Consider the following 19,240-nt stretch of genomic DNA (forward strand, 5'->3'; position numbering starts at 1 on the left):
TGGAGCTTCCAGGATCACATATCAAAATTAGAAATGGAAAATAATGAGTAGCTCAGCTCATCCATCCCCCCAACAGTCCAGCCACCTCTGACTGGGGGGAGCCTCCCCACAACAGTTTAGAGGTGGGGCTTTCACTCCCTCTCTTAGGGGTAAGTCCTGGGGCTAGAGCAGAGTAAGGGACAGCCGGTAGTGGAGCTGATCCAGGAGGGGGAGTGTTAGAATTCTCACTAAACATCAGCTACTTACCTGGCATACCTTCCTTCCACCCTGCGCTGGCTGGCAAATTGTGTGTGTGGGCATGCAGGTGCCAGGCTCTGCCCACTCCTCACTTTACACTAGAGTGGATGATCCCCCTGCAGCCATCTGAGCCAGCATCGCATCAGTGGAGTGAAGCAAAGGGAACCTCACAGAAAGGAGAACCTGGCCCGTAATTTAATTTTGTGTTTTCTACCTCATTAGTGACAACGAGCCAGTCTCTGACACCCGCAGCACTAGTATGTACCTGGAGTAGCTACACTGACTTCAGGAGAGTTCCTCGAGAACCACACCGTGTCACTGAGAGCGGAATCTGCCCCAAAGTTTTATCAACAATGTCAGGGGCGACTCTAGACATTTCGCTGCCCCAAGCAGGGCGGCATGCCGTGGGAGGCGCTCTGCCGGTCGCTGGTCCCGCGGCTCCGGTGGACCTCCCGCAGGCGTGCCTGCGGAGGGTGCACTGATGCCGCATGAGACCAGCGGACCCTCCACAGGCACGCCTGCGGGAGGTCCACCGGAGCCACCTGCCGCCCTCCCAGCGACCGGCAGAGTGCACCCCGCAGCATGCCGCCCCAAGCACGCGCTTGGCGTGCTGGGGTCTGGAGCCGCCCCTGAACAATATAATATATAAAATCCTGGCCTTCCCTAGTGTTTCATTTTTAAATATACGCAAATCCCCTTTGACTGATGTAGGTACATACCTAACATTAAGCTGTATTCTGGTAACATTAACAATATGCTATCACGGTGGTACCCTAAGAACTACAAATGCCAATTCCATTTCTGCAGAGGGACATTCTCAAGCATTCTCTGCAAGAGCTAATGAGATTTCCAGGCTTCCTTCTAGGGCAAATTTCAGAGGACTGTGTCCTGGCCAGACATCTGGCAGTTTTGCATCATTGGCATCAGGCACTTTGCATCCTCCAGTTCCCATTCTGACTCAGCTGACTGGGCACAAAGTGTACAATGGGAAATTCAGAAGCAGCCTGCTGCATTTTAACTATATTATCAACTGTTCAACTTGCTCAGCGCTGCCCATCTGACATGACTACTGATTCATTTTGTAAGCCTGACTCTTAAAAGCAGATGCACAACTCAAAACCTGCTGAACCAATGCATATGGAGATTTGCCATGTGATTTGTAGTTGATCCAATATGATCAAGTCTTCTGCTCCTGCCTCCAAAGTTTACTGAGTGTTAGGGTAAAAGGAATGTCTTGCCGGGGGTTCAGAGTTGCTCTTCACCCTGACATAAACAGGACGAATGAGTAGAAGGACGCATGCTCTGAAGCACTATATAACATTGTGAGAAGCAGGCGACGCCAGACAGTATTTGGCTTTGAAAGAAGATGAGTGCAGCCGCATGGATGACTCATTCACAGAGCTGCAGCCCAGTGTGTTCCTTTATTTTTCATTAATAAGCTTGAAGTGCCCACTCCTTCCTGTGGCCATCTGTGTACAGCAGACACTTGTTGGAGACAAGCATGCCTGCCCACCAATAGGGTTACTTTCCCCTGATTCATTCTGCATCAGAATTGGGCAAATATCTAAAAGCTGCTGCAATATTCTAACCATTACATTATCTTGCCTTCTAAATAAATGACTTGAACTTTAGAGCCAGCATCCAGTTATGCAGCTGGAATATTGCGCACACACCTTAATTACTGCAGGTGCAATCTTGCAAGCATAATTAATCATTAGTGCAAATAGCAAGATGTTCAACTAACTGCTCTCCTTTTGTACCCAGAATACATCTGGAAAAATCCTATATACATTAGCAGGGAATCATATTACTGCAATAGATTTTCCACAGGTTGATTAAAAAATTCTATTCTAAAGCTATTATTGAATTCTACAGACTTTGGAGAAATTTCTCCAATAGTTTCATCCCAATTCAGTTCTATACAACTACTCCATGAGGACAGATTGTGTCGGCAGGTGTTTGCAGGCATAAAAATTGTAGGTCCCAAAAGGGAGGCTTCTTTTAAAAAACAGGCCCCAAAAGTCAGCCATGAGTCAACCCAAAAGTTACCATCGGTCCTGGCGAGTATGTTTCTTTAACCTACCTACAGACTCTAGCACTGTCCAACATTGGTGGAGAATAACCAGAAACAAGTCAAAAGAAGTATCTGTCTCAGAGCAGAGAGGAAGGATGGTCTTGTGGTTAAGATGGTAAATTCAGACTCACAAGATCGGAGTTCATTTCTCAGCTCTGTCACAGACTTCCTCTGTGACCCTGGGCAAGTCGCTTAGTCTCTGTCATTCCGTTTCCCATTTGTAAACCAGAACCGATAACTTCCTTTCTCCCCGCTATATCTATCTTGTCTATTTAGACTAAACCTTTTGGGACAGGAATTATATTACTATGCATCTGTATAGTGTCTACAGACTAAGTGCTGTTGTGATATTCAGAAGAACAAAATGAATGAGCAGGCTCATAAGACAAAATAATATCGGTCAGGTCCGTTAGAGCTATTGCTCTAAAATTCATGTACGTTGAAAGAATAGGTTTAAAATTAATGAAGAACTTTGCACTAGCAAATCTTTATCCTTGCTAAAGATTTTAAACTCAGAGTGATACGTTTTGGCCTTGATGCATCTGTTAGGATACATGCTGAGTTGCAGCCTTGATAACGTAATGTGCAGAGTCTCCAGAAAATAATCCAACCTAGATAAGAATAAGAGCATTTGTCACTAGCTGGAAGTCATTCATACTGAGCGAATGGTCATAACCTGGCACGGCTTCCCAGATAGTGAAATGAGGTCTTAATGAATTTAAGATGTAAGTCAACTGATAAACCCATGGATAACAAACCCCAGACTCTAAATACATAGTAATGAAGTGAAAACAGCCCTTGCTAAATGAAACTGCCAATGCTAAGCATATCATAGCAACCCGCATACAATGTCCAATGTTATCCAGACTTCAGTAAAATGAAACATCCATTAAGCACTGTCCTGCCAACACTTCATGCACAGAACTTCCGCTGATTTCAACGGGAGTCCCACATATGCAGCGCTGCCAGGGTATGTTTGCTATCACAGGTTCATAGAATTCAAGGCCAGATGAGGCCATTACATCATTTATCCGTCCCCCCCGGTATAACCCACAACATTTTCACCCACTTACCCCCACACTGTGCCCAATAACTTGCATTTGACTAAAGCACAGCTTACAGAGAAGCGTGAAGTCTTGAGTCAAAGACTTCAGCAGAAGCCACCACTTCCTCGGTAGTTTGTTCCCATGAGTAATCATCCTCTTTGGTAAAAAACTGTTCCTTATTTCAGGCTTGAATGTATCTGGCTTTAACATAGCAGAGGAAGGCATAACAAGAACCAGTGGCAGGAAGCTAACAAGACTCTTAGTATGTGTTTTTTTCCCCCAGGAAGGTACGTATAAGATGTAAGAAGGTAAGCACCTAAGATGTAAGTTACTTATACAGCCACACACCCCTAGAAAAAATGACTTCAAAGTAGGAAGCTTATTGGGACATTTATATGGAACAAATTAGAGATCCCTGACTGCCATCTACATAGCATTAGCTTCCTTGTAATGAGAGCCAATAGACAGAATACAAAGCCTAAGATAGATATCTCCCTTAGGCGCCCACTGTAAAATGAAACTGATCCAGGGACAAACAAATGCCCACTGAAGGGCCTATTAATGGGTGTGGGATTGGTGCCTTAAACTCTGGTTCAGCAAAACTTTTAAGGCAGAACTTAATGGTAAGTACGTGGATAAATCCCATTAAAGTCAATGGGACTTGTGCAGCAAGATACTTCTCAGCCCGGGGAAGGGTATCAGAACCTGGCCTTGATTGTCTACGTGTAATAATATTCTAGAAAAATTACATATATAAAAATATCACACATTTGTTCCCTTGCCATACCCATATCAAAATCATTAGTCACATGGTTCGGGTCAAAGGTCACTGCAAAATCTATGGAAGATACTTTGCACATGACTTAACTACTAGCAGGGAACTAGAATGGCCAGACTGCACACAGTCGATGCCACTTAAAAGTATTAATGATAATCCCTGTAAGGAATCCACAGACTCCAAGGGAAACTGTCTTGATTGCCTGGTAATTCCTGCAAAACGCAAACACACACGCAAATCCCAGCAGGTAGGAACGTGTTACGGTGACATACAAAAAACCTCAGTTGTCCAGAGTCTCATATAGTACAACTCCATCAACAAATATTCCAAAAAGAGCTGGTCAGAAATTTCCCAATGAAACATTTTCCTTTGGAAAAGACAGATGGATCACCAACAAAACATTCAGTGGGAATGGGTCAATATCAGCTGATCTTTAGACAGAAATGGGAACCTGCCTAGTCATCTGCCAGTTCACCGGCCTGCTTGATTCACTTGACTCCCAGACTCCAGGCTTTCGGTATTTCCAAAACAAAATATTGTAGAATTTCACTTCCGTGACGGTTTTCAATGTTTTGAAAAACCCCAATCCCCTCCCCACCCCCAAAAAACGCTTTTTTTTTTTGGTGGAAGTGAAAGGCAGCTTCCCAGCCAGTTCTAATTACCACTGTGGTCCAACATACTCAGAGGCAGAATGCCTGGGTAATAGGCCAAAAAGTTATTAGAGAGTAGACAGGCAAGACGATCAGCTGAACGATGTGCTTTAGTCTTTTGCACGTCCATTCTGTCCTGTGCTTGTAGAACAGCACTTTGGCCTACGATCCAGGCAGCCTCCAAGACCACCGCTGCTAGACATGGATGCTACGCGTAAGTTGTAGATCCCTGTTGGTTTGCAAAGTAGCATGCTTTGAAATGGTCACTGGTCCCTTACACAAGCACTGTTGCCAACTCTCGAGATTTTCTCATGTGGCTTGTAATATTGAGAGTTCTTAAAATCCCAGATCCTGGAGACAAGTAATGATGCAGGAATCTCAGCTTTCATTTTATAATAAGAGTTCCATTCTAGCCATCACTTTTGTAAGAAAAAAAAAAGCCTGAAAACATGACCCCAGTGGATCCTGGCTCAAAACCAGACGCCAAATAAAACTCAGAAAAAGGTTTTTAACTCAATCTCATGATTTTGGGGATGAGGCCTAATTCATGATTTTTTTTTTTAAACACGTGGGGTTGGCAATGCTGAACCAGGGAAAACTGCAGGCCATTTACACCACAGGCCAGCATGCCTTCAGAAACCTAAGCAACATGCATATTTGCAGGCTTCCATTACTATCCCACATATTAACACCACTTCATTATGTCAATTCAGAAAAATTCCAGCCAGGAGGAGGACAGAAGCAAGTTCTTTCTTTGGCTCGGATTCAGCAAGACTATTAAGCACGTGCCTCATTTAGCTATGGTACCTACATGACCCCTGTTACTGTACTATATGAGCACCTCACACTAATGTATTTATCCTCAACACCTTTGGGAGGTCAGGCAGCGCTATTATCCCATTTTACCTATGGGACCTGAGTTATTGAGAGCCTAAGTGATGTGCCAAACTAGAAGCCCCTCGTGGAACCCAGGTCTGATGAGCGGCAGATTAGCATCCTTCCCACAGAATCATCCTTCCTCCCCTTTTAGTCCATCCTTATTCACCACAACACTTAAGCACATGCTAAGTGCTTTCCTGAATCAGAGCTTAGGTCAGTATTACTCCACCTTTACACAGTATTTGCCCTCCACACGGAATTCTTCAGCATACAGATCTTCCCCACCCCAACTAACCAGCACAGCAAAAAGATGACAAAGGTGCCTAGTAGAAGTTTCTCTGTAGAAACAGTGCGACAGTAAAAGTTGCAGTGAAGCCGTGTTTGATATTTTCAGCAGGGGCGGCTCCAAGCCCCAGCATGCCAACTGCGTGCTTGGGGCGGCATGCCACGGGGGGAGCTTTGCTGGTCGCCGGGAGGGTGGCAGGCAGCTCTGGTGGACCTCCCGCAGACGTGCCTGTGGAGGGTCCGCTGGTCCCGCGGCTTCGGTGGAGCATCCGCAGGCACGTCTGCGGGAGGTCCACTGGAGCCGCGGGACTGGCTGCCAGCAGAGCACCCCCGCAGCATGCCGCCGTGCTTGGGGCGGCGAAATGGCTGGAGCTGCCCCTGATTTTCAGGCTTTGATTGACCAAAATGCGTATCTTGTTCTGTAACATGCAGTAATATGCAATAATGCATGTCCTGTTGGACTTTATTACCTCATTATTGTGACAAAGAAAAGTGGTTACTCGTGATTTTTCAAGGAAAACAGGACCTGTACTCTGTGTATAGTTAGCAGTAGCAATAACATTCATGCTTAACCACAAGCTAAGGCATTAAGGGGGAGACCAGTCTCATTTGTAAACTGAGGGAAACTCTGGGAAAAGAAGGATTTGCTCTATGCAGTGAACCCCAACTGCAATTCTGCCTCATGAAAAAATACTTATTTAAATAGACAAACCCATTACTTTTTGTTGTCCTCTGAACACACAGGAACCATTTTTGTTCACTGTTATGTCGGCATCAGGAACAAGTCCACCGAAGTCAGTTTATACTAATATAAAACCTGAGAGACAGTCACAGCTTCTTCTATATTCTCATTGCAACAAGGTGAAGGATGAAATATTCTACAACAAACAAAAAGACTAACTTGTAGCAAGCACAAAGTTAGCTGCCGACAATGAGTTGGCAGATGGTTAAATCTGACATCCATAGACATATCAAAGCCTTGACAAGGAAATCTAATTATAGCGTGATTAATACCAATCATTCATTCTTTTCCAGTCCCCACACACATCCTTCCAAGAATGGCATCTTTCCACACTGGCATTCGCACGCTAGTTAACACGGTGTGGCTAGCCGACAGGCGTGAAAATGAAAGAATGCACGTGGGATGCCAGACTGAAATCCAGGACCTCAGAGGGCAATTATCAATCTGTGTGTCTGTGCCACTGTGGCTGCCTGGATCAGATCTCACCAGCCACATTTCCTTCTTCAAATCTGCAATAGTCTTGTGAAATAGAAAAAGAAATACTCACTTAAAATGAATGGTGTTTCTTGCTGGCTGATTTGTCTTTTTAAAGAAAGATATTATTTCCCGTGCTAGACCCAGAAGTTTGGTTTTCTGGCATTCTACCTGAAACCGTCTTTTTGTTCGGTGGTTGTACAGCACCTAACACAATCAGGTCCCAGTCCATGACTGAGGCTCTAACCTCCTGCTGCAATATAGAAAAAACATTCTTCCACACCTGTATCAAGTATATATCTTCTCTCCATCAGAGTTAACACTGGAGGAATACTGAATTAGTCTGTAATGACAAGTTACTCTTGGTGTAACTCAGTTAACTTGAACTGAAATCTCTGGATTTACACCAGGGGCTCACATGGCACATTGGGCCTGATTCTCTTCTCAGTTAGGGCCAGATTCTACCATTTTATTCATCTACAGTAGCTCCGCTCCACAAGTGGTTCCATTGAAGACAATGAAGCAGACTCTGCCACCCTTACTCATACTGAGTAATAGAATCACAGAAGTGTAGGACTGGAAGGGACCTCAGTAGGTCCTCTAGTTCTGTCCCCTGCACTCAAGGCAGGACTAAGTAATAACTAGACCATTCCTAACAGGTGTTTGTCTAACTTGTTCTTAGAAACCTCCAATGACAGAGATTCCACAACCTCACAGAGCTTAACTCCTTGACAGTTTGGACATTTTTCCTAATGTCCAACCTACACCTCCCTTGCTGCAATTTAAGCCTGTTGCTTTTTATCCGATCCTTAGAGGTTAACAAAAACAAATGTTCACCCTCCTCATTGTAACAGCCTTTTATGTACTTGAAAACTGTTATGTCCCCTCTCAGTCTTCTCTTCTCCAGACTGAACAAACCCAATTTTTTCAATCTTTCCTCACGGGTCATGCTTTCTAGATCCAGAGAAGAGCAACAAACATTTAAACTAAATACTTTCCTTTGCAAGCAGTTCTACTGATTTGATAGGCACTACGTGATGATATTTGGCCTGATGAGATTACATGAGGAAAGGTAGAAGGATCTGGTTCTTGCTTCTTGACTTTTACATAGCCATGATCGTGTTCACTCAGGCCTTTTTTCCCCCATAAGGCCCTGGTTCAGCAAAATGCTTAAACATGTACTGAAATACTTTGCTGAACAGGGATGGTTTAGTCCCTAAATGCTTAAAGCGAAGCATGTGCTTAAGTGCTTTGCTGAATCAGTGCCTAAGACAGCAAAAGAACAAAAAATGTGCCAGCCATTGGGAAGGGAGGGGGAATAGTTTACATTTGTTTGCAGTGCCTTTTTAAAAAAAAATCTTAAGATTTTAAACACTCTGACCTCTCATAGGAATGCAGCTCATTTTCTCTGTCTTTTTTTCTGAATGAGATTGAGTGCATGTATTTTTAAACCATGTAATATATTCTTGACATGAAACATTTAATGCCTGTTTCACAAATGTGTAATAAAATTCAGCCCTGTAGCTCTTTTACTGTCAAGCTAAATAGGATGCATTCAAAACTAATGTGGAGCTTTATAATTTCCTTACCTGGATGTTCCTGGCTTTGAAGAGTGATTCTCTTCCCTACAGACCAAGATGGATTTAGGGGACTAGCAGGAGAACAATATTACAGTTTTGGATTTGTTCTTCCAGCCTAGAGTTTTGGAAAACAGTGTTATGCCCTATTGCATAGGAGAAAACAAATCCTCTCTCATAAGATTTGATTTCAAAATGCATCGTAACTATTCAGGATACAAGAAAAGGAGACCCGGTAGTTTGCAGATGAAAGAAAGAAAAGGGACTGGGTATGATGCAACAAGGACAGAGATTACTGAGAGAAGTTGTTTTTAACCTAGAAGTCATCTGATGCTGGGACAGCCCATTACCAGTGTGAAGGTATAAACAAGATATAGTATTGCTTCCATGGTGCCCATCCACTCACCCTGTTAGCAGATGCTGATGCAGCAGGAGAGGGTTAAGCAGTTTCTGCTGACTCATGAAGGCAGGTGACTTGTTACTTCTTAATAAATATATGGGGAATGGGAGTGGCTGTTTGGAGAAGATCCAGGGTGTAGGCTAAGCAGTTTTTGAGGTGCTTCAAGCCGGTCCTTAATGTCAAAGAGAAAACACTCTGTTGAAAAATACAAGGATACATTTTTTGGATCTCTGATGGCCTAGTGTCCAACCTTAAACTTGTTACCACTTCTTCTTTGAAAACCAATACAGAACTGTTAAAAATGCATCAACTTTTTGCATTACCTTTTGACAGTCTGCAGGTTAGCAAAGTGACAGTTACGCTAGGGGTAGCATAAACAGGCACTCTTTCTCCTACACCTCCTGACTTATCACCATGGTAGAGTAGAAGAACAATATTTGAAGTATTGCATAAAAGTTCTCTCTTTTTTGGAATGGTATACAATGTGTATCACAGCTCCAACACTCTAGCCAAGTGGTGGGCAACCCGTGGCCTGTCAGGGTAATCCACTGGCGGGCCGTGAGACATGGCCACCCTCAGCTCCCAGTGGCTGTGGTTCATGATTCCCAACCAATGGGAGCTGCGGGAAGCAGTGGTCAGCACGTCCCTGAGGCCCACACCGCTTCCAGCAGCTCCCATTGGCAGGTAACGGCGAACTGTGACCAATGGGAGTTGCGGGCAGTCATGCCTGTGGACAGTCTGTGACGGAGCAGGGAGCGGGGTGGATTTGACCTGGGAATGTAGCCGGGGAGTTACATTGGGGATGAGAAGGAAGCTACCTGAGCTGTAACCTGAGCCAGGATGGGGGTTGGGAGAAGTGACACCTTCTGCCCGGGAGACTGAACAAAGGAGAGGAGGAGCAGAGGGGAGGGAGGAGAAAGCTGCTGGAGGAATTTTTAGTTTCAGTTTGGGCTGGGTGGTGCAACGCAGGGAACCCCAAGCTGGGGTCTAAGCTCCCTGAACTCCCCAGAAGGACTTGATTGAGGGGTTCTGGTTGTACCTACACGCTCTGCTTGGGACGGTGTTCCTGTCGTCTAATAAAGCTTCTGTTTTACTGGCTGGCTGAGAGTCATGGTGAATCTCAGGAAGAGGGGTGCAGGGCCCTGACTCCTCCACACTCTGTGACACAGTCAACAGCCACAAAATGTCTCACGGCCCGCCAGTGGATTACCCTGACGGGCCGCATGCAGCCCGGAGGCTGCAGGATGCCCATCACTGCTCCAGCCCCTCCACAAATGCATGAAATTATCTCCCCAGGGTGGGGAGATGTCTATGCCTGCATTTATAGAAATATAAGAAAATTTACTCAAATTTGCAGTCTATCACTTGGGGGTTGGGTGGCAGGCCATGCAGGAGGGTGATCTATACATCTTTCATAGAGTTTGATTTTGCTGGATGCTGAATGCTCTAGCCTCAATCCAGCAAAGCACTTAAGCACATGTTTAATTTAGGCAAGCAAGTAGTGCCACTGATATCAGCGTGACTACTCAACTGGGTAGTTAGTGTTTGGCACCTCATGTGATTGGATACAACTTAAAAACATAAGAACGGCCATACTGAGTCGGACGAAAGGTCCATCTAGCTCAGTATCCTGTCTTCCGACAGTGGCCAATGCCAGGTGCTCCAGCAGGAATGAACAGTCAAAACAGGTAATCATCAAGTGATCCATCCCCTGTTGCTCATTCTCAGCTTCTGGCAAACAGGCTAGGGACACCATCCCTGCCCATCCTGGCTAATAGCCACTGATGGACCGTTGTACCTCCAACTTCCCAGCCAGAATCCAAACAGGTCATGCACTACAACCAGGACCTGCTTACACATTCTCTAAGCAGGTTGCATGTTGTTGCCATTTTCAACATTGTTTTGTCAAAAGAGCCTAGGAATACCAGGTGTGACAAAGTTCCTCCTCTACCTTGGTGGGTCCTGCGCTTATTGGCAGATTTGCTCACCTCAGTGATCTTCCCCTCTGGTGGAACCCACAGTCTGGGTCAACTCCTCCTGTGTCTGATCAGGAGCTGGGAGGTTTGGGGGGAACCCAGGCCCACCCTCTACTCTGGGTTCCAGCCCAGGGCCCTGTGGATCACAGCTGTCTATAGTGCCTCCTGTAACAGCTGCATGCCAGCTACAACTCCCTGGGCTACTTCCCCATGGCCTCCTCCCAACTCCTCAATCCTCCAGCAGCACACCCTCGCCCTCTCCTCTCAGCTCAGCTCCTTGCGCCTCTTGCTCCCAGCTCCTCACACGCACACCACAAACTGAAGAAAGGTCCTTTTTAAACCCAGGTGCTCTGATTAGCCTGCCTTGATTGGCTGCAGGTGTTCTAATCAGCCTGTCTGCCTTAACTGGTTCTAGCAGGTTCCTGATTACTCTAGTGCAGCCCCTGCTCTGGTCACTCAGGGAACAGAAAACTACTCATCCAGTGACCAGTATATTTGCCCTCTACCAGACTCCTGTACCCCACTGGTCTGGGTCTGGCACACAGGCCAAATTCTGACAATGTAAGCTTGTGTAACTGTTGAATACAGGGGAGTTGCACCCTCTTATACCAGATCAGAATTTGTCCATTACTGTTAATGTTATAATACAGTTAGGGCAGGAGTCAGCAGCCTGCACTGCTTACACCTTGTTACACAGACCGTTACAAGTTCTTTGTTTTAGTGTGCAAGCAAGTTTCAGCCTTTCAAGAAATGCTATATTGGCAGTTTTGTTAAGAGGTTGTCCTTGGAGAAAAGCTGAGGCCATTAGAGTTTGCTTTCTGCTTTTGTGTCTCTTGGGAGGCAATTCTTAGGACAGAGGTGTTTACTGGGAACTAGCATTGGTTTGTGGACTGACATTTCTGGAAGAAGGGATGTCTGTGTGCTGTTGGGAGACTTTCTGCTCCAACAGTGGCATGTGTGTGCAAGTTACATTTAGAATACCACCAACTCTGAGTCACTGATTGCTCCTCCACTGGGAACCCAACCCACATGGCCCTGGACAGCTGCTACTGCTCAGCAGAGGGGCAACATTGGCATCAGAAAAGGGGAAACAATATACTCTGGATGGTTATGCTTTGTTTCTTTTAAAGGGAAAAATAACACACTGCAAAATGAGACCCCGCTAAAGCAAATGCATAAATCGTTGCATAACTTCACACTGGTAATTCCATTGCCTTTAGTAAGACTACACACAGCATGAAAGTTAAGTGTGTGTGTGAATCTTTGCAGGATTGAGGTCCTACTATGCTGTTTTTAAGTGATCCTGGAGAAGTGGGGAAAATAATATTGATAAGCCTTGGGTTAAAGTCATAGGTAGGGAGCCTGGGAGAGACAGAGACTTCACTCACTCCAGAACTTTCATCCCATTCGGATGTTACCTAGCCTGCAAATACAGCTCACATCTGACTTACTATGGAACTCCATCGATTCTAATTAAACAAAACCCACAGCCCAGAAAATACCATTTTTTAAAAATCATGTTACAAGAAAGAAGCTAATTTATGTTTCTAATTAATTTTCTAAAACTCCAATTATAATGACATTTCTGAATAACTACTGTAGTGGCCGTGCCTGCAGATGGTCAATGTAAACAAACTGTCTCGTAGCCCGCCAGCGGATTGCCCTCACGGGCCGGGTGAGGCCTGTGGGCCGCAGGCTGCCCACCACTGGAGTAACTTCTAGTGCACACCAGCTGGGTACTGATGTCCGGCCAAGTCCTGCCAAGTCTGAAGTCAATGCACACTGGGAACTTTTAGCGCATGCCAGCAGGGTCCACACGGCCAGTTAGTGTCTGACATGCTGTGTGTACTAGGAGTGCGCTAACACGCCATGCAGACAAGCCCTAAGATCTTACCTTGTAAAAACTGGTTTTGAGCTATAGTCTGAGATGCAGGGACTGATCTGCTGGGTATCCTCAGAGAGGCACATTATTGTGCCTTTGATCTCTATCTCATTATGCTTTTCATTAAGCCAGCGTCAATGCAGAGTAACTCCATTGTCTGGAGTGGAGTTATTCTGCATCTATCCCAGGATGCCCAACATCAGAATCTGATCTCATCTTTGTTGGTCACTTAGGTTTCATTCTATGATAATACTCTCAATACCAATGTTTTAAAATGTCTATTACTATGTTACTCAGTAGACTATACTGATTACCATGTGTGTGGGGGATCAATGGAGATCAATACCAGACTGCCGGAATTTCTGCCTCAGGACTAACTTCTAATATGGAATAGGCATCATCAAAATGTTAATACACATTGAGAGGGAGCATAGTCTAGTGAACTTGGCACTATACGGATAGTCAGGAGACTTGGGTTCTCTCCTTGCCCTGCCCTGCTAGCAAAACATTTCATCTCTCTGTGCCTGTTTCCACTCCCACCATTTAGCTGTTTGGGACTGTCTCTTATTGTGTCTTTGTAGAGTTGAGCACAATGGAACCCTGTTATATGTTGGGGTGAGTAGGCGCTATTGTAATATGCTCAAATGCATTGTTAAATAATGACTGTACACACAAATATTTGCAAATGCTAATATCAACACATGCTCCCACTAACTTGGATCCTTGAATGGAATTCCCATTGTGGGTTCAGAAAACCTGTTGCTACTTCAGAAACAGAATCTAATGCAGATCAATGGCTACCAAATTTAGAATCCTGTATTAACCATTTGCAATCACCCTAGAATTCCCTCTGCTTTCCATTCAGGCCTTTTGTCTACACACACATTTTGTATATTCCTTGTCAAGTAGGAACAGTGTCTAAAATACCTCACACACACATTGATTAGCCCAGCAAGAGAAGGTCTGAGGATGTGACTGATGAACAGCTAGATTCATTAAAAATAGGACTGAGGCAGCAGTGACATTACCTGGACAGACAGACAGAGACAATCCCTGGGCTATGCAAGCGGGTTTTGAGCAGTCTGGTCCCTGCAGTTCCCTGAATGAAAGGACTCCCGGATGCTAATGCAGCCCCCTCATTTGCTTCTACACAAGACCACAGAGTTGATCCAGCACTCTGCAAAGGATGGCACAGAGCCCACGCTCAGCCTGCTCTCCCTGGTGATATCAGAGGCTGGCACAAGGCCTCCTAGGGTTCCCACTGGAACAATGTGCTTCCACTCTTCTCCCGATGGAGACAGGCGAGGTACTATACAGCCCATAATGTTACTTCCAGCAGCACTACTTCCAGAAGGCGACTGTACCCCGAATGATGTTACAGCGCTGGTGGAAAACCAAACGCCAGGCTCCTACGACAGCATTATGAGATGGATTGCTTTAGGGCGTATTTGCCAATAGCTCATTGTTTGCAAGAAACAATGTGAACACTGGCAAAATCAGTGGCACTGCCTCTCACAATAGTAAAGGGAATTTCAGGGTTGGTGACCTCGGCAGACTGACGTCGTCTTCCCTCCGCAGAGCAGGGACATTCCCCCACGCTGCCCTGACCAAAGAGGCCACCTCTGAGGGGGACATGGTAGTTCAGATCCTATGTCCATTTAGTCCTTTGCTTCTCTGATGAAACTGTCCACAGCAGGGCTAACAGAACTACCCAAACACGACACGTTTGGACGTTATGCTGCAATACGGGCACTTCTCCGCTCAGCCAGACACACAGCATCAATTCAATTCAAGAGGCTGCTCAAGAGATGGCAATTACTTCTGATCAGTCAGGGCCAACATTTAAATCCCTTCCCATATAGGCAGAAGGCTGTGTGCCTCCCACTGCCACTCCCTACAAGGGTTTGTCTACACTGCGGCTGGGCACACAGGAGCTCGGCTTGTGCTAGCGCACTACGAATAGCAGTGTATCCAGGGCTTGCACAGGTGGTGGCTCAAGCTATGCCGTCTCAATACAACCCCACCAGGACCCCTTGGATACATACTCAGGCAGCTAGACGAAACCACCAATCGTGCTCCCTCTCCCCTCACCTCGCCCAGCTACGCAGCTATTTTTAGTGCACTAGCTCAACTGGAGCTACCCCAGGTCTGTTTACACGAGCTGGGAAACAGGCTCCCACTTGCAGTGTGAACATACGCTCAAGGTTCAGCCCATATAACTAGATGCCCTTGTGACTATTTCACATTAAAAAAGATTGAGTAACAGTCAGACAAGAACGCTTTGCAGTGGGTCAGACGTCTGTCATAGAGGAAGAACAACTGCCTGTTATGGAAGGAGAAAACTGCCCTCTGTTCAAAACCAGTTTGTTGTGGTTCTGGGGCTTAGCTGCTCCTCTATCCCCCTTCTGGTTTCTAAGTGCACCCGCCTCAGGTGTTCAGCTTGCCCCTACCTGGTTCAGGATGGAATCTCATGATTTTTCCAGTCTTAGACCAGCACCGGGACACACCCCTGTATACAACCCATTTATCCCCCTGCAGATCCGCCTGGCTTTTTGGTCCCTTTGGGACCCGCGCTTAGTGATTATAATGACCAACAGCCACCTTCAATGGAAGCATTTTTTAGCAGTTGGAACAAAGCTTTAAAAAAAAAGGGATTTTAATATACAAACAGCCTACAGGCATCTTTAGTCTCATTTAATCTTGTGCTTCACGACAAGGTAGTTAAATAGGCTTTTCTCCTGTCACAAGAACAGAACAGAACCAACTTGCATTCTCCTAGAAAGCGCAGAACCACCTGTGTCTGAGGGCCTCCATCTCGCTCTTGCAATCTGAGCCGCCCGGTGCAAACTGGTTTCTGTGCTTCCCCAGGAGAGCCAAGAAGAGCATGTCTACACTGCAATTAAACACCTGCAGCTGGCCTGTCTCAGCTGACTTGGGCTGTTTAATTGCAATGAAGACATATGGGCTCAGACTGGAGCCCGAGCTCTGGGATCTTCCCACCTCATGGTGTCCTACAGCAAAGGCTCCAGCCCAAGCCTGAATGTCTAAACTGCAATTAAACAGCCCCACAGGCCGAGCCTCGCAAGCTCAGATCAGCCGACAAGGCCAGCAGCGGGTGTTTGTTTGCAGCGTAGACGTACCTTAACGCTATTCATTTTGGCATTGTTTCCCCATGACCCTGGAACTGTGAGGCCTCCTTCCTCTTTTCCTGAGGTGGGTAGGCTCTGTTCCCCAAGCGGATATCCATTTCCACTTATGGGACAGACCCATCATGCCAGTGACAGATTCAGATACAATATTAATAATCATTAAAGAGCACCCCCACATTTATCACACAGTTATTTATTTTTTGGGTTACCATAGCTCCTAGGAGTCCTAGTCACGGACCAGGGCCTCATTGGTCCAGGCATGGTCCCTGCCCCAATGAGCTTACAATCTAGAGGCTGGTCTACACTATAAAATTTTGCCAGTACAGTAATGTTGCTTAGGTATGTTATTTTATGACATTTTTATACCAACAACAATCCTAGTGTAGATGCAGTTGTAGCAGCAAGAGTGCTTTTGCTAACGTACCTTATTGCATTCAGGGAAGTGATATAAGCTACACCAGCAAAAGCCCTCTTGCAGAATAAACCCTGTCCTCACAAAGAGGATTTATTTGTATAGCTAGACCAGCAAACCCTTACTTGCATAGACGAGGCCTACCTGTAAGACAATAGGCAACAGGTGGATACAATCAGACATGCGGGGAGACTAAGGAAACAAGTTAGCACAGTCTAGTCTCTGTATACAATGAAGCAATGGGACACCTTCTAAAAAGCCAAAAAATTACAGTGCCGTGAAGACAAAGCAGCCAACTTCTCTGCACACTGCCCTCAGCCAACAACTTCCATGCCTTTCACACTGCACGGGGGAGTTTTCCAGCACACAGCACTCTGTCTGTCTGTCATCAACCGCACTTTCCTGCAAAGTGTTTAGTCAATGAGAATCAACTGAGTTCGGCAGCGCCACGGGGCAGTTCAGCACCATGTAGGATTGAGCTCAGTGCCACAAACACAGGAGTCTCAGGGGCAGACAGGAATTTAATAAAGGAAGCTGGCAGTTCTGTAATAATAAATAACTCTAAGCAGAGTTAAGGAACAAATGGAAGGGATTCATTATTGAGGTTCTTGGCAAGGTTATGGCAGGGTGGCAGGCCACGTATCATGCAAGTTGTTTTCTGTCGAGGGCTATAAATATAAAAGAGTAAAGAGGTTAATATAATTAAGTGAGAATATTTAGACAATTTGTTACTGCAGGAGGCTGGGTGTCACAGTGAACTCTAGTCTTTCAGTTCTGGACTGCTGGATTGTGTAACTGATTAACTTGGGTCTAAAGTGAAAAGGGGCTCAGAGACAAGGATATAGAAACCTAGACACACAAGATATGTCTTCACTGCCGTTAGCCTGGGTGTCTGGCCTGCAGGTTAGCTTAGCCCAAGTGTGAACAACCACAATGCAAAGCCATTCACAAATTACTGTGTCCTCACTGGTGCTGCATTCACTCGGGTGCACTCACTCCGGGTCTTCGGCGGCATTTCGGCAGCGGGGGTCCGCAGAAGACCCGGAGTGAGGGAAGGACCCCCTGCCGCTGAAGTGCCGCTGAAGACCCGGACTGCCGCGGGTATTCAAATTGGGCCCCACAGTTCCTAAAGGCAGCCCTATCTGGAGGCACATCCCATTGTTCTCTGTGCTGCAGTACGTTGAGCCACTCTGAGGCCCTTTCCCAGTGAATTGTGGGAGAATCTGTCTGTCCTGCTGGGCACATGGGGGGAATTGATGTGGGAAGGCATTGAAGGACTATCAGTACTGGAGTGATTCATCTTGTGTCCTCGTGGCAAGACAGTTATCAGCCTGAGTGAAAGTGGCACCTGGGCTCTAACCCACCCCCTCAAGCCTGGCCAGCTAAGGTGGGCTGAATGCACCACCAAACACAGGTGAGAGGGTTGTGTGTGTGGGCAAGAGGGGTTTAGGAGAAACACCTAGATAATACCCCTAACACTGGACTGAAGATATACCCCATAGTCTTTACCTCCTCACTAGTGATTCAGATGCCTTGGCCAGGTTGGACAGGAAACACTTGTGTAACCTTTTGGGTTACAAACCATACCTACATGCGTTTTCCCACATAGGAAAACTCCATGAGCTTCAACTCACTCAATTCCTGTTAACAGTCTTGTTATCAGAATGGAACTGGCCCCTATGTGAAATGAGGGTTGGCCTGCTAACACCAACAGATTGCCTGAGATCCCCATACTAAGTTGGGATACCTGCAAAGGGCAGGAGCACCCATACTGAAACCCAGGACTTCTGCACAGTCCCTCTGTGGGGCATCTCTTCACTCATGGCAGGAACTACGCTACCATATCCTTCCTTCAGAGGCAGCTAAACCAAAACCCATCTTACCATTACAATAAACAACTACAAATTGGCTTGGAATGAAGAGTTTGATCTTGTAAGCATGGCACTGCTCCAGCAGTAATCATTTCCAGGAGTGGGCCCTAAATGCAGGGTAAACATACCCCAAAGGGTGGAGTTACAGAATGTTCTAGGATAGAGTCTCCATTCCATTGATGGACTTTCACCAGTACAAGACAGGCTCCTTTGAAAATCTCACATACCTAAGAGTTAGATGCCCAACTCCTATTAAATTTCACTGGGATTTAGGCATCTAATTCCTTTAGATTCCTTCAAAAATCCCAGCCTTCAAAAAACCCGTGTTGCAGTTTGCAATGTACAGTATTTATTTCTGTATACCACAGCTATGATGTGGTTAAAATATGCAATATATAGAGTTTAGAATATGACAGATGCATTCTGCTAGGCAATATAACATATTGTTGAATAGAAGGCTTTTAATCATGTCACCAATTGCTCTTCCTGCTGCCCTGATCCAGAAAAATGGCCTCAGGATGCATAAAGAATGGAATGGAGAATAATACAGAAAATATAATTCCATTATATAAATCATTGGTGCAGCCTCATCTGGAATACTAAATTCACCCCACCTCAAAAAGGATACAGCAAAAATAGAGCCAGATTATGACCAGGATAATCATGAGCACAGAAGTAAAACTCTTACAGGAAGAGATTGTAAAATATGAGGATTGTCCTTGGAGAGGAGAGGAGTTAGAGGGGATATGTTAAAAGAACAGAAATAACGAATGCCACGGTGAAGGTAAATTGGGGATTTCCATTCTCT

At 45.6% G+C, this 19,240-nt stretch overlaps 1 protein-coding gene across 3 annotated transcripts in view; it reads right to left on the bottom strand.

Annotated features, from left to right (window-relative positions):
* Positions 1-19,240, bottom strand: part of GALNT9 (polypeptide N-acetylgalactosaminyltransferase 9) — a 684,555-nt gene that overhangs the window by 278,589 nt on the left and 386,726 nt on the right. The window contains exon 1 of one of the 3 annotated variants that reach the window (XM_044990517.1): positions 9,149-9,165. The exons of the other annotated variants lie outside the window; for them this stretch is intronic. The gene's annotated coding sequence lies outside the window, so the exon portion shown is untranslated. Of the gene's footprint in view, positions 1-9,148; positions 9,166-19,240 lie in introns of those variants that run through there. 3 annotated transcript variants of the gene reach the window in all.

This window comes from Mauremys mutica, chromosome 16 (assembly GCF_020497125.1).
Source record: "Mauremys mutica isolate MM-2020 ecotype Southern chromosome 16, ASM2049712v1, whole genome shotgun sequence".
Classification (NCBI taxonomy): domain Eukaryota; kingdom Metazoa; phylum Chordata; order Testudines; family Geoemydidae; genus Mauremys; species Mauremys mutica.